This window comes from Eriocheir sinensis, chromosome 4 (genome assembly GCF_024679095.1).
Source record: "Eriocheir sinensis breed Jianghai 21 chromosome 4, ASM2467909v1, whole genome shotgun sequence".
Classification (NCBI taxonomy): domain Eukaryota; kingdom Metazoa; phylum Arthropoda; class Malacostraca; order Decapoda; family Varunidae; genus Eriocheir; species Eriocheir sinensis.
Genome location: NC_066512.1, coordinates 17,678,821 through 17,691,932, shown reverse-complemented (window position 1 = coordinate 17,691,932; position 13,112 = coordinate 17,678,821). Strand labels below are relative to the sequence as shown.

Below are 13,112 nucleotides of genomic sequence, written 5' to 3'. Positions count from 1 at the left end.
TGAAGGGATGGATGTTGCAAGATATGTGGGAGATATTGGTGGAGAGGAAGTAAGCAAGAAGGTGGGTGTGGGTGTGTAGGCGGGCATGGTGTTGAAAGAGATGAAGGTGAAAGAGGAGGAAGGATGCGGCTTTAATGGAGGCAGTGCAGCAGCGTCGGGGAGTTGGTAATAATGAGAATAGTTGTGTGTTGGGTGGTTGGGGGGAGCAACGAGGGGGTTAGACTTTCCGGACATGACTAAAAATTTGAAATATGTTGAAATACAGACGTTGACTTGTGTATGAATGCCTGTTGAGGGTTGGGTGCATTTTACGTCGTGGCCTCTTAAAATGTATGCAAGCAAGGAGGTGGCGGTGTATGTGTTATCGGGGGTGTTATGTAAGGCTTCAGGCATGACGGTGGTGGGCCGTTGCGTCACAGAGGGCCTTGGGGAGGGGGTAGTATCTGCCTGCCTTTCCGCGGGTCAGGGGCAGCGCAGCGGGGCAGGTGGGTTAAGGTGTTATCGGTTATCATCACAGGGCAGGCGTTGGTTAATATCAAGGCTGATCCCTCCAGTCCCCGGTTTGCTACCTGAGTGGGGTTGAGGGTGTTATTGAAAAGCCGAGGGTTAACTGGTGGTGGGGAGCCAGATGGAGAAATAGTATTGTTAATGAAAATAACGTTAAGTCATGGGTTAGGTGGTGAATCAAGTGGGAAAAGCTGTAGGTGTGATAGTGGAGATAAGAGAAATCGTGGGTTAGGTGGTGAGTCAGCTGGGAAAGTCCTAGTTGCGTTAGTAATGATAAAGAAAGTCAGTAGGTGGGAAGTAATGTTGGTAAAAAAGTGGGTCCGGGGGTGAGTCAGGTGGGAATGTCGTAGTGTAAGAATAGGTAAGAGTAAGGTGTGAACAGGAAAGCAATGTGTGGGTGAGTGAGTGAGTGGTGTCAGGTGAAAATTTGTGGAAGGGGTAGCAAGGTAACGTCAGGGTGTTAATGGTGTTTATGGTGCATCGTCGTCACCCAGCTCGTCGTATAGGTCCTTTTACAACAGTGGCAAAGGGTTTCATTTCGTCACCATACCGTACTTAGGGGATTAGTAACTCAATAGGACTTTGAGATTTGTCACAGTATCCCCGACTTAACTTGGGCTTGCGTACTTTCCTTGCTTAGCGAAACCCTTCGAATCACACACTAATATGGGATTGTGTTTTACCACCTTACAGAGTCTGATAAGGTCGGTTTCATTTTCCTGTTTGTGCAGCAGACCTTGGCCTGTATCCATTGGCGTAAAAAATATTTAGTACTGGTTAAAATCGGATCTTGTGTTTGCTTATGGAAGTGTTGAGTCTCGCGGTCTTATCTCCACTCCGATACTTATGTTTAGAGACTAAATAATCGTAGCTATGTTGTTGTTATTGAAGGTGGCGGTGGTGGTTGGTGAGCTGAGTGGTTTGGTGTGTAGAGGAGTTAGACCAGAGGGGTGTAACTGTTGGGCGGGACAGGGATGGTGGTCCAGGACGGTTATGTAGCGCCGCGGGTAACACTTAACGGGGTCTGGGTTCCTTCCTTAAGGTTGAGGTTGTCTCCTTCACCTCAGAGTCAAGTTGATATTTTGACTTTTTCTGTAGTAGTATTTGTTCTTACACTTAGGTTCTAATTGTGGGGTAAGTTGTATTTACTCTACCCTGCGTCGTTGTCTATTGGTTTGTTGGTCTGTCTGTTCGTTACCAGTCACAAAAACAGCAAGCATTCAGCCTTGTACACACACACACACACACACACACACACACACACACACATGTGACTGAAGGCCTCGTTTGAAGTGTCAAATGTTAGCAAGTTGAACAGTTCTCCGAGACAAGATTCACGGATTCATGTTGACTGGTTCCCGCGGGGTTGGTGTTGCCTCTTTCTGATCAAATCCGATGAAAAGCACATTATCGCGGACATAATTATTGATAGTGTGAAGGCATTTTATGGAGAATGAATGAATGTTTACACCCCCGCTCCCGCTCCTATAAATGAAAGACAAGTCGCTTCTAGTGTTGTGATCTGATAGAAGTCCCTCTAGTCTAGTGGATAACTGCCGGCTGTGGTGTAGGTCTTCCTTAGGGGCGTGGTGTTGCAGGTCTTCAGATGCTGTGGTGATGAGGGTGGAGGCGAGAGGCTGAAGGTGCCCTTGAAGGTGACAGACATGCTCGTGTGGGTCTTCATGGGAGGGACCTGCCCCATAGATCCCCCTAATTTACCGTGAGTCTCTCCTCTCCACAAGTCCGGGTGTGTGGAGGCTGTGCCCACGGCGGCGAGGCGAGGCTGTGGCGGTGGTGTCCCGCTGGTGGCGGTGGCGGCGAGGGAGGAGCGGCGGACAAAGCTTGGTCATGCGCCGTTGCACAGGCAGCCGCCACCGTTGCTGCCGCCACCACCGACAGCGGCAGGAACAGCGGTGTCGCTCCGCCCTTCCTCTCCTCCCTCAGTCATGCACCAGCAGCAGCGGCAGGAAGCGCCTCGTTAGGGTATGTTCGCCAAATCGTACGCACCCTTCCAAACAGCACTGTATTTGGAAAAGAGCCACCCATGGAAGTAAGCCGAGTCAGGAAACGGGTCTTTTGTCTAAATGAGGATAGATAACTTTATTTTAAGTTATTTTTATGCCATTGCTCAATTGTTATTGTGATTTCCCCCCCGAGTACTAATTGGAAGGGTGCCTGCGGATTGGTGATCATATATTGTCCGCCGCTTGGTTACCTCAACTTCCTCTAGGCCCCAAACCTGTCGTCGTCTACCCTGGGTCCCGATCCCGCCTCAGAGCGTCAAATCGTGCCTGTGGAGCCACCTAGTTTGCGATGTTCGAGCACTGCCCGGCGCTGAGTTTGCTGGCTGGGCATAGATTGGCGGGAGGGTGCTTATAGCGAGAAAAGTCTGGCGTTGGAGATGCTGTTGGGAGAGGAGGGAACAGGTGCAAGATAGGCGGGGTGGTGATGCTGCTGAGGGGAAGGGAGAAAATGTGTAGCGATGGCGAGGTGGCGGAGATACTGTTTTGAGGGGAGAGACGAAGGTCGAAGAGGGGTTAAGCAGTAACTTTGGCGGAGAGGTGATGCTGCTGTAACGGGAGGGGAAAATAGTGACGTTGGCAAGATGGCTGAAATGCCGCTGAAAGGAGAGATAATCATGTTGACTCCGGTCCTTCCATTGAGGGGTGATCTGCTGCCAGACATTGCCCTCCTTCCTTCCTTCCTTCTCCAGACGCCTGCCTTTGTGCTCCTTCAAGGCTCGCCAAGGAACACCCGCGACCGTCTCGCCCCCACTGGTGGCTGCAGGCAAGGAAAGTGGGCCACGCGCTCACCCCGACAGAATTCTGGAAACGAGCAGCAATCACCATTACCTCGCTCGTGAGAAATCTGCTCCACCACTTTAAATTAAATTGATTAATTGGAGAAAGAAATGATCATTAACTTACGGTGCCAGACAACCGCACAGTGATGAGGCCAGGCGGGTTGCGGCGTGTGAATGGAGGGAAGAGTAAAGGGGTCGAGACGGTGAGCGCGACGAGTTGGGTGAGGGGTAAAGGGCGAGAAGAAAAATTACCCGGGAAATAAAAGTAAACAAGCTGTAGGGAGTAAGGATCTCCGAGTACACAGACATGTACTGGTCGTCCCTCCATCCGTTAACGTGGAAGAGAGGATTTTCTGGGTAAAATGCGGCGGTGGTAAACACGGGAGAGGGTGAATGGGGCTCCGGGCTCCCCGTCTGTGAGGCTGGCGGAGCGCGCTGTCTGCCGGGAGTGTGGGAGGCGTGGGAGGTGATACGGGGGAGGCAGGGTAAGATCTCCCAGCAGTGACAGGGGAGTGCAGGGAGGGGGAAAGTGAAGGGGGAAGTATTTGCTGGCGGTAGGCGAGCAGTGACCGTCATGCGCCCCTCCCCGCCCCCCGCTGTCCTTGGTCGACGTGCACTGGGAAACGAGCGAGGAGGAGGAAACTTAATGCAGGCGCCTGGAAGCTTTCATTCATTAGACGCGAGGCCGGCGGTGAGTGTCTGGCTGAAATAACCCGTAACGTGGGACGAGGCGCTGCGACAGTTTTGATTGGGCCAGGTGAAGGGAGTGAGCCGTCTGTCTCAAGCCGTCGGACAGAACACTTGGGGCCGCCTCATGCGCCTCCGTCATCAGGCCGAACCAACATGACCGAATAATTAAGGCGCAGTTATGGTGGGCTGGAGGGGAGGGGGAGCCGAGCCAGGGCAGGAGGGGAAGGGCCGTCGGAGAGGTGCGAGTAAAGGTGAGTTGCTCTCGTAGTCTCCAAGGGAAGCGACGGTCTAGAGAAGAGGCTAAGCGGACTATCGGGCACCGCATTGCTTGGCTGAGGCCCCGAGGTTCTCTGTGTGGCTTCCCGGGGCCTAGAGTTAAGCCAGGCCTGTGTCCTGAAGGAGACAGAAATACCGAAGCGGAGTTTGGCTGAAGTACGTGCTTCATCCTTTGAAGAGTTGGCTGCGTTGGCGATCCAGGCCGAGGGAAGAGGAGGCCTGGCTTGGCACGGCCTGTGAGCGGCGAATCGTGTGTGTGTGTGTGTGTGTGTGTGTGTGTGTGTGTGTGTGTGTGTGTGTGTGTGTGTGTGTGTGTGTGACCACCAGATTATCTGCCGGAGGTGAGCCAGCAGCCACAGTGGCAAGGAACACAAAGATAGGGCAGAGTCGTGATTCGTCTTTGGTCTCTGTCACGTAGTGAGAAACTGCTATTGATTTCAAGCATCCTTGTGCACTTTCAGCTGCTGGAGGAGCTGTCTGTGGTATATAGCGAGGGTCTGCCAAGCTATTGATTATCCGAGATGGAAGCTCCATGAAAATCTCGTTTTTCACCAAGATTGCAGTGGACGGCGGCAAGTCGCTGCAGCTGAAAAGTTGGCAAATTTAGAGCTGTTCATTATTCCGGCAGCCTGATCAGTGATCGTGCTCTGATGGTGTGTGTGTGTGTGTGTGTGTCGTGGGAAGTGTCGAGGTGATGTTTGTGGTGCGCCCCGCCGTGCTACTATTCTTGTTGACGGTGGGACCCTCGCCGTGTGGGTTGTGGTCACTTCCGGGTCGTGGCTCGGTTTGGCTCCTTTGTTCCCAGTAGCCGTGGCGGCGGCGGCGAGTCCTCTGCTCTGGTGAGGAGCTCGACACTGTTCCCCCACTCCCGTCACGTCACGGCCCCGCAGGATTCGTGGAGGCTGAGGCCGCCAGTTCTCGCCGATGCAGCTTCTTGCCAGACGCTGCTCGTAAAGCTGAACCCACCGGCGAAAGGCAACGCGGAAGTGTCGAGCTCCTCACCAGGGATTGGGCGAGATAGCACACACACACACACACACACACACACACACACACACACTTTCTCTCTCTCTCTCTCTCTCTCTCTCTCTCTCTCTCTCTCTCTCTCTCTCTCTCTCTCTCTCTCTCTCTCTCTCTCTCTCTCACCCCTTCCCCCACGAGACCCTGCCTGCCCTCTCCTCAGAGTGCCCAGTTTCTCGGGGCGGAAGGAGAAGCCCAGCGTGCGGGAAGGAAGGAAGGAGCTCAGGCTGGAGAGGAAATGAATAGCAGTGGGATGTGTAGGAGGAGGGAGATCAATATAGTGGAGGAGGCGCCGCAGATACAGTCGGTGCTTCCTCGGAGGGACAGCCAGCCGCCGGCACTGATGAGGGTGGTGGTGGAGATGCTGGTGACGGGGTGCTGATGCTGATGATAGGGGGCTGCTTGAAGAGAGAGAGAGAGAGAGAGAGAGAGAGAGAGAGAGAGAGAGAGAGAGAGAGAGAGATGGCGTGGGTGTGCGCGTCTCCAACATGCATTTGATGGGAATTTTAAGGTCGCGTGGAAGGGAATCGACAAAGAGGGACAAGCCAAGTCTGGAGTCTGGGTGTGGCGCAAGACAGACGGGGCAGGAGGAGGAGGCTGGATCTCTCGTCTCTCTTCTATATACCTCTTCACTCGTTTCTTATTCCTCATTTCCTTGTTCCTCCATCCTTCTCTGTGTGTGTGTGTGTGTGTGTGTGTGTGTGTGTGTGTGTGTGTGTGTGTGTGTGTGTGTGTAAAGGTCAGGTGTGGCTGGAATGACGCCTCGGTTATTGAGAGCTAATTAAACGAGAAGACACACAGTAGGAGGAGGCGGTGGCGGCGGCGAGACTTGTTTAATTAAGCAGCACTATTTTTTTTTTCGATTCTGGCATCTCTCTCTCTCTCTCTCTCTCTCTCTCTCTCTCTCTCTCTCTCTCTCTCTCTCTCTCTCTCTCTCTCTCTCTCTCTCAGCAGCGAAGGTGGGAGGACTTTTTTTGTCAGTAGGAATCCCAATACAATCTCTGCTCCAGGGTGAACTGTTTGTGTGCGTGTGTGTATGAGTGTGGGTGTGGGTGTATCGGCTTTGGAGTTGATGGGAAGGTGGGCGTTGTCTGTGTGTCTCTTCCCTCCTGATTGACACACACACACACACACACACACACACACACACACACACACACACACACACACACACACACACACACACACACACTTATTTATAAACAGAGAGACGGAAACATAAATAAAACTGTACGCCACACAACATGGCCGTTAGGGGCAGTACATACCTTCCGACACACACACACACAGACACACACACACACACACACACACACACACACACACACACACACACACACACACACACACACACACACACACACATACAAGCACCTGTAAGGTAGACAGGAAGTAATAGGGAGCCGCTGTTATTTGTTTGCCTTGAGGGGGAAGTTGTTCCGTGCATAACTCCTCTCCTCCTCCTCCTCCTCCTTCAGTGTGGTCCTCAGTCTAGAGCCTTCAGGTAGTACTTACATTCAGGACCTTAGGCTGTTACTCGTTACCTGAGAGAGGATCACGTGAGCCCCGGCTTCACCTGCCCTTTGACCTGTGTTTTGTGGTGTATTGTCAGGATCACCTTGAGATCAGGTTCTTTGTATCGGGTTATGTAACTTGTCTTCATTATAACGGTTTCCCAGAGTGTTTCGTGTTTCTTTATAATGGGTTAGTGGTTATGTGCCTTTCGTTCAGCTTCTCTTGGACTAGCGTTTTGCTTTTTAACTTGTTTCGTGGGAGTGAGCAAGGGTAAAAGGGTCGTGTTAGTTGGTTGATGGGTCATGTGTGTGCCTTCCATTTTGCTGTTTTGTTGGGTTGATGTTTTACTTTATTTACCTGCGTTGCGAGTGTTTTGTGGCAGGAGCAAGAGTTGAAGGGTGAGTGTCTCGTTCGTGGCTTGGTTTATAGTCAGGTCTCGGCGGCGCTACCGGGCTCACACACACACACACACACACACACACACACACAAGGGCTCTGCAGGAGGGAGGGGGGCGTGTGCTGCGTAATGAGGGCGTGCTTGGAGGGCGCCTCGTCGAGTGGGGAAAGCTTCGTCGAGGAGGCAACCCTCATATCTCCCGAGGCCAGGTTGATTAGGCACACCTCGCGGGGGTTCACCTCTTACCTCCTCCTCCTCCCGGCTGTGCTGTAAAACTCTTCCCCCTTTTGGCGAGAATCCTTAAAGGGTTCGGACATATGTTTCTGATTCCTTTTGGTGGTTCCATTTTAGTTTGCGTGTTTATTGACCGCCTTGAGAAGAGGAAGTAGTGGGGGCTTTGAGGACGGTGCGACGTTTGTGTGTGTGTGTGTGTGTGTGTGTGTGTGTGTGTGTGTGTGTGTGTGTCGGATCTTGGGTGTTGTTGGGCTTCCCGAGGGTGCCAGGTATCTGTTACTGGGGATTTGTATTGGGTCAAACGGTTTGGGGGGAGGGGAAGGGGGGTCTTGGGGTCACAGGTGTGTTACAGGTGCATTGCGTAGTTAGTAGGTCGCGTCAGGCTGTTGTTGTATTTGTCACTGTTCATTGGAGTGTTGTGTTCAAGTCCCCGCCATTGGAAAGCAGTCAGTCGGTTTAATGGAACCTGTATGCTGTGTGTCTTTTGTTAGTCTTTTGTTTTCCGGAGCCGTTCATTGCATTGTATTGTGCTGCTGCCATTGTTCTCGGCACATTATTGGCGGGAGGACGCCTGCGCCGGCGAAATATCCTCACGCCAGAGAGACAGGCACCCTCCACACACACACAAACACACACACACAGATCGACAGACAGGCAGAAACAGCGAGACCGGGGCTGGGGTATGGCAACCAGCGTGGCCCTTCACCATGCCATCAGCGGCCGACAGGAGAGTGATGGAGAGCCTCTGCATGCTAATGGCACTCCACCCCTACTCACCTTATCCTTGCGCCTGCCCCACCCCACCCTCTTGCAGCACCCCACGCGGTCACCCTTGAAATTCACCTTAATCCCTGCCTGTATTCCTATCCCCACATCTCGTGCCCCGCCCCGCCAGTCACTTTCCCCGGTCAAGGCTACCGACGGAGGTAAGGCGATAGGGAGGATCAGCAGAGCGTGGGCGGCGGCCAAGTATAGCAGACACACCGCATGTCACGTTCCCGTATCCGCCTCGTAATCAATACGGCTGTCTGATGCCTTCTGTCCCTTCAGGACTGTGCTGGAACCCCGAGGGTGTCCTGAGGTGTTATCAGTGTTGGTATGATGCGTGGGTGCCAGGGCGGGGCTGGGGCGGAAGGGAGCACCACGGGAGGCTCTGTGCTGTGTTGTGACGCTGTGTTCCACATACTACTGACTCCGCTCAATAATAGTAATAATAATAATATACTTTTATTTTTGGCTGTAAAGCTCATGCGTTCATTAACTGACTTCAATAAAACGAAATGTTCCCGTCACTCTTCGGGGGTAATGTGCCAGCATTTTCCCTCCCGGCCGCTCCCATGGGCCCAGTGCTTGCTGGGGGGAGGAGGTGTTGTAGACGGGGCAGCCGAGGAGTTCCATCCCCGGCCCTGTTCCTGCCCTGCCCCACGGCTCTCCGGAAATGGATTTTTGCTGCCCGCCATTGTGTGGGCCTTCGTTCACTTGCCGCCTCAGCCCCCCCGAGGAGCCTCAGGCCAGCGTGCCTTCAATAATCATTACACGAGGACCGGGGGAGGCGCGGCCGTGTCTGTTGGGGCGCGGCAGGCCAGGGCGGGCTCCTGCCTCTGACTCACAAGGTGGGCACTCAGATGGGGCTAAGTCGTCGCATACCTAGCGGTAGTGAGTGTTAACCTGTCGGCGGGGAGGACAGGTGTTGGTGTGTGCGCGCGCTCCCCGCCGCTCAGCCAAATTAGGGCACCCCAAAACCTTGTTGATAGTGTGATGGAGTTTATAATGACGCCATCAGCAGCCGCTTTCCCCTGACGTCAACATCTCCCCAGGGTTAGCACTTAGCACGCCTCCACGCCCCGCCGTGGGAGGTTGGCGCACACACCGTCTCTCCACGCCCTCAGCTTGCCTGGCCTCGCGTTGCTTCACCTTGCCTTGCTTCGCCTCAGTGTGGGATGGGCGCACGCAGCGTCGGCGAACACGATCTAACACAATATTACATCATTCTGTTTGTATAAGGAATGGCACGACAGGAACGGGCCAATGCGCCAGAAAATATTGAAGGTTAAAGCATGCAAGTTAGACGCGTGAGCATGTTTATTCCCCCTCCCCCCACCCTGCAGCGTGGAGTTTGTAAAGTCGGCAAAGTTGAGATGGTTTGGCTGTGTTGTGTAGTGCAGCTGTCACATCACTCGCCGGCCCGAAATGTGCACTAACTCACTAGAAAGAGGAGGCTGCTGTTCCCTTGCCTGGCTGCTGCATGAGAAGGGGATGACTGGATGGGGTGAGGGAGAGTGAGGAGTGTAGGGTAGAGAATGTTCTGACAGCTTGACGGGGTATAGGGTAGGGTAGGTCAGGGCAAGGAGGCAAGCAGCGATAGGGGATCATCTTGCTTGCAGCTTGATGCAGTATAGGATGGAAAAGGCAGGGCAGGGTATGGCAGAAGGCAGTTTGAGTGGGGCATCATCCAGACTCTGATGGGTATGGGATAGGGTAGGCATACCAGGGCATGGATAGAGGTAGGGCGCGAGGGGCATCTTGTCTGCCGGGACGCCACTTTGCTTTTTGTGTCCCGGCTATCTGTTATTGTGTTAGCTCCTGGAGGTCCCAAGGTGATATCAGTCCGCCGGCCGCCACCGTCACCTGATAACACGATGACTCAATCCCGCATACTCTTACTTCATCCTCCCCTTAGCCATACCCCACTCTTCTTCTCCTCCCCCTCTCCTTGTCCAATCTCCTTGCCTCCTCCCCTTTATCTTTATCCGCTCGCTCTCCTCACCCAGCTCTCTCCTTGGCTCCACTCCCCGCCGTCCATCACACTTGGGTTTTCCTTCCTTTCCTAACGCATTTCCTCCTCTCCCTTTCTCACCTTGCCCACCTTTCTTCCCCTTTATCTACATCCTCTCCTCTCGTCATCCAGCTTTCTCCTCGGCTCCACTTTTCGCCGTCCATCACACTGGTTTTCCTTCCTTTCCTAACTCATTTCCACCTCTCTACCTCTATCCCTCTCCTTGCCTTGCCCACCTTGCTCTCCACTCCACTCCTCGTTCGTCATTGCTTACGGAGTGGACACTTGGCTCCCCCCTTCCGCTCCTCTCCCCAGTGCTCCCTCAAGGGCCTCAGCTACACTTCAGTGAGATGATTTATTTACTGATTGAAGGTATATGTCTCTGTTTCCCTCCCATCCCATCCTCTCATCCGGGCCCCTTCTCTATAGCCATCGTATCATCCAGCATTTTTTCTTTTTTAATAGAGTGTATATTGTACTGTTTTTACCTCTCCGTTGTTTCTGTGTTTGGATTCTTAGTGGGTGTTTTTTCGTGGTCTTGTTTTAATTATTTTATTTATTTATTTTGTTTTTGTTGGTTACGTGTCTTTCTGGGGTGAGTCTGAGGGTTGGCTCCATTCAAGTTGCTGATGGTGGCCTTGGTATTTCTCCGGTTAGGTAATAATAATTGTAACCAGTTCTTTTGTGTGTGTGTGTGTGTGTGTGTGTGTTGTAATCCGCGTCTTCCTGCTGCTGGTTGGTTCCTTCGTATTGGTCGGTTTTCCTGCTGTGTGTTGCCTTCCCCTGCTCCTGTTCCTCCTTATTATTCCCTCCCGTTGGTTCGGTTGGTTGCTTCTGTTTGTTACTGTCTTGGATCTTTGTGGCTCGCTCTTGTTTGTAGGTGTGTGTGTGTGTGTGTGTGTGTGTTTTCGTGTGTTCTTGATCCACTATTTTTGGGGCTTCTTTTTTGTGGTCATTCTTTAGGCTTCTTGGTTTTCTTGTATGTGTGCTTTTTTTTTGTGTGTGTGTGTGTGTGTGTGCTTCTTAATTTTTTTTTTTTTTTTTTCATTTTTAGATCATTGTGGTTGTTGTTTTGGCTCCTTAACTTTCTCGTGTGGTTCTCGTTTGGTCTTTGTTCACTAGTGTTAGTTCTCGTGCTGTGGTTCTCCCCTCCATCGGTTCTCCTGGCAGGTGTAGATAGCGGTTCCTCTCCCCCATCATCATCATCATCATCCGCCCTCCTCCTCCTCCTCCGCGCGGTGGCTGTGTTTTCTCTGCCCTTATCGACCTCTTCACCGGTTATCATGGTATTTATATCTGATGTGCCACCATTATATTAATTTTTTCTTGTATTTTTTTCCTTCATTCCCGGAAATCTCTTTCATTATGTATATTCAGCCGACACGAACGTATACGCGGCCGCTTTCCTTGCTCTTTCTTTCTCTTGGTTTATTTATTTTCTTTGTTTACTCATTCAGCTTCTGTTCGTTTCTTCCGCTTCTTCTTTTTTTGACCGTCAGTTGATATGAGTCATTGCTTTGTGTTCTCCAGACTTGCGGTGACTAAGTCCATCAGTGAGCCACGTGCACCTCCTCCTTCCCCCTCTTCCCCCTGCTTACATCTCCCTCCCTCCTCCCTCACTCACTCCTCTCTACCATTCTCTTGTTCTTCCCACCACCCCCTCCCTTACTCTATCTCTCCGCCAACCTCCCCCCCTTCACCTATATTATAATTTCCTCTCTCCACCTCCTCACCTTTCTGTTCTCCCATATCTCCTCTGCCTTTCTCTACCATTCCCCTCCCTCATCTTCCCTCTCCTCATCATTCTACTATTTCCGCTCTTCATCCAGTTATCACACCCTTCCCCACGCCTGTCCACCATTCCCCTCCCCTCCACTCCACTCCACTCCATCCCTTATCGCCCCGTCATCCCCTTCCTCACCCTCCCTGGATCATTCCCTCGCTTCTCTGTCCAACTTTTTCCCATCGTCCCCTCCTCCTCCTCCCTTCATTGCCTCCGTCACTCCATGTCCGCTTCAGCAGTCATGTAGTTCCCTTTGCGGTCATTCTTACGGTCGTGTCCGTTGTTGTGTGCTGCCTCGCTCTTGTTTTGAGGAGGCAACTGGGAAAGGGGGATTAGGTGGCGAAGGGGTTGAGGTGGGGAGGGAGGAGAGGAACAGGACGGCCCGCATTGTAGCTCGCATGGGAGGAGGAGGGAAGGGTGTTGGTTAGGTGGTAGGGGTGATGGGAGGTGGTGTGTGTGTGTGTGTGTGTGTGTGTGTGTGTGTGTGTGTGTATGTGTGTGCATGCATGGGTAGCGGTTTGGATAACGGAGGACGTGGGGGGCGGGGGAGTGGAGGGGTGACAAGCGCTGGGAAAGTGAAGTGAAGAGGATCTGGTGAGGAGACGAGAGAATGAGTGAAAGATGAGCAGGAGCAGAGCGGTGCATGCAAAACAAAAGACTTCATAATGAGGAGATAACAGGGTAGTAGGCGAGGGTCGGGATGGGGTGAGGGTTAAGTTAGGAGAGAGGGAGGGAGAGGGAGGACGATATAACAAAGCAAGGATGATAAGGTCAGAGGCATCGCTAATGGTGAATAATAAAGGTAATGGGAAAGTATTACCTCCTCGACCCCAAGGATAACACCAAGAGAAATGTTCCTCGTGCCCGGGGCTTGGGGTGGGTCGGGATGTCGGGTGTATATTGAGCTCATTTTTTCGGGAAATTGCGTGACTTCGGACGAAAACGAGGTATAATAATCGTGGCCTTAGCGTGTGTGTGTGTGTGTGTGTGTGTGTGTGTGTGTGTGTGTGTGTGTAGGATTAGTAGTAACACGACAGGCGAGGCTTAGCTTGTAACCTTTTGTTATGTCTGTGTTTATTATGGGAAGGAGGGGAGAGAAGAGGGCGAGGAG

At 52.4% G+C, this 13,112-nt stretch overlaps 1 protein-coding gene across 20 annotated transcripts in view; it reads left to right on the top strand.

Moving 5' to 3' along the window:
- The window catches only part of LOC127009108 (MAP/microtubule affinity-regulating kinase 3-like), a 110,709-nt gene that overhangs the window by 29,428 nt on the left and 68,169 nt on the right, over nucleotides 1-13,112 (top strand). The window lies entirely within an intron of this gene.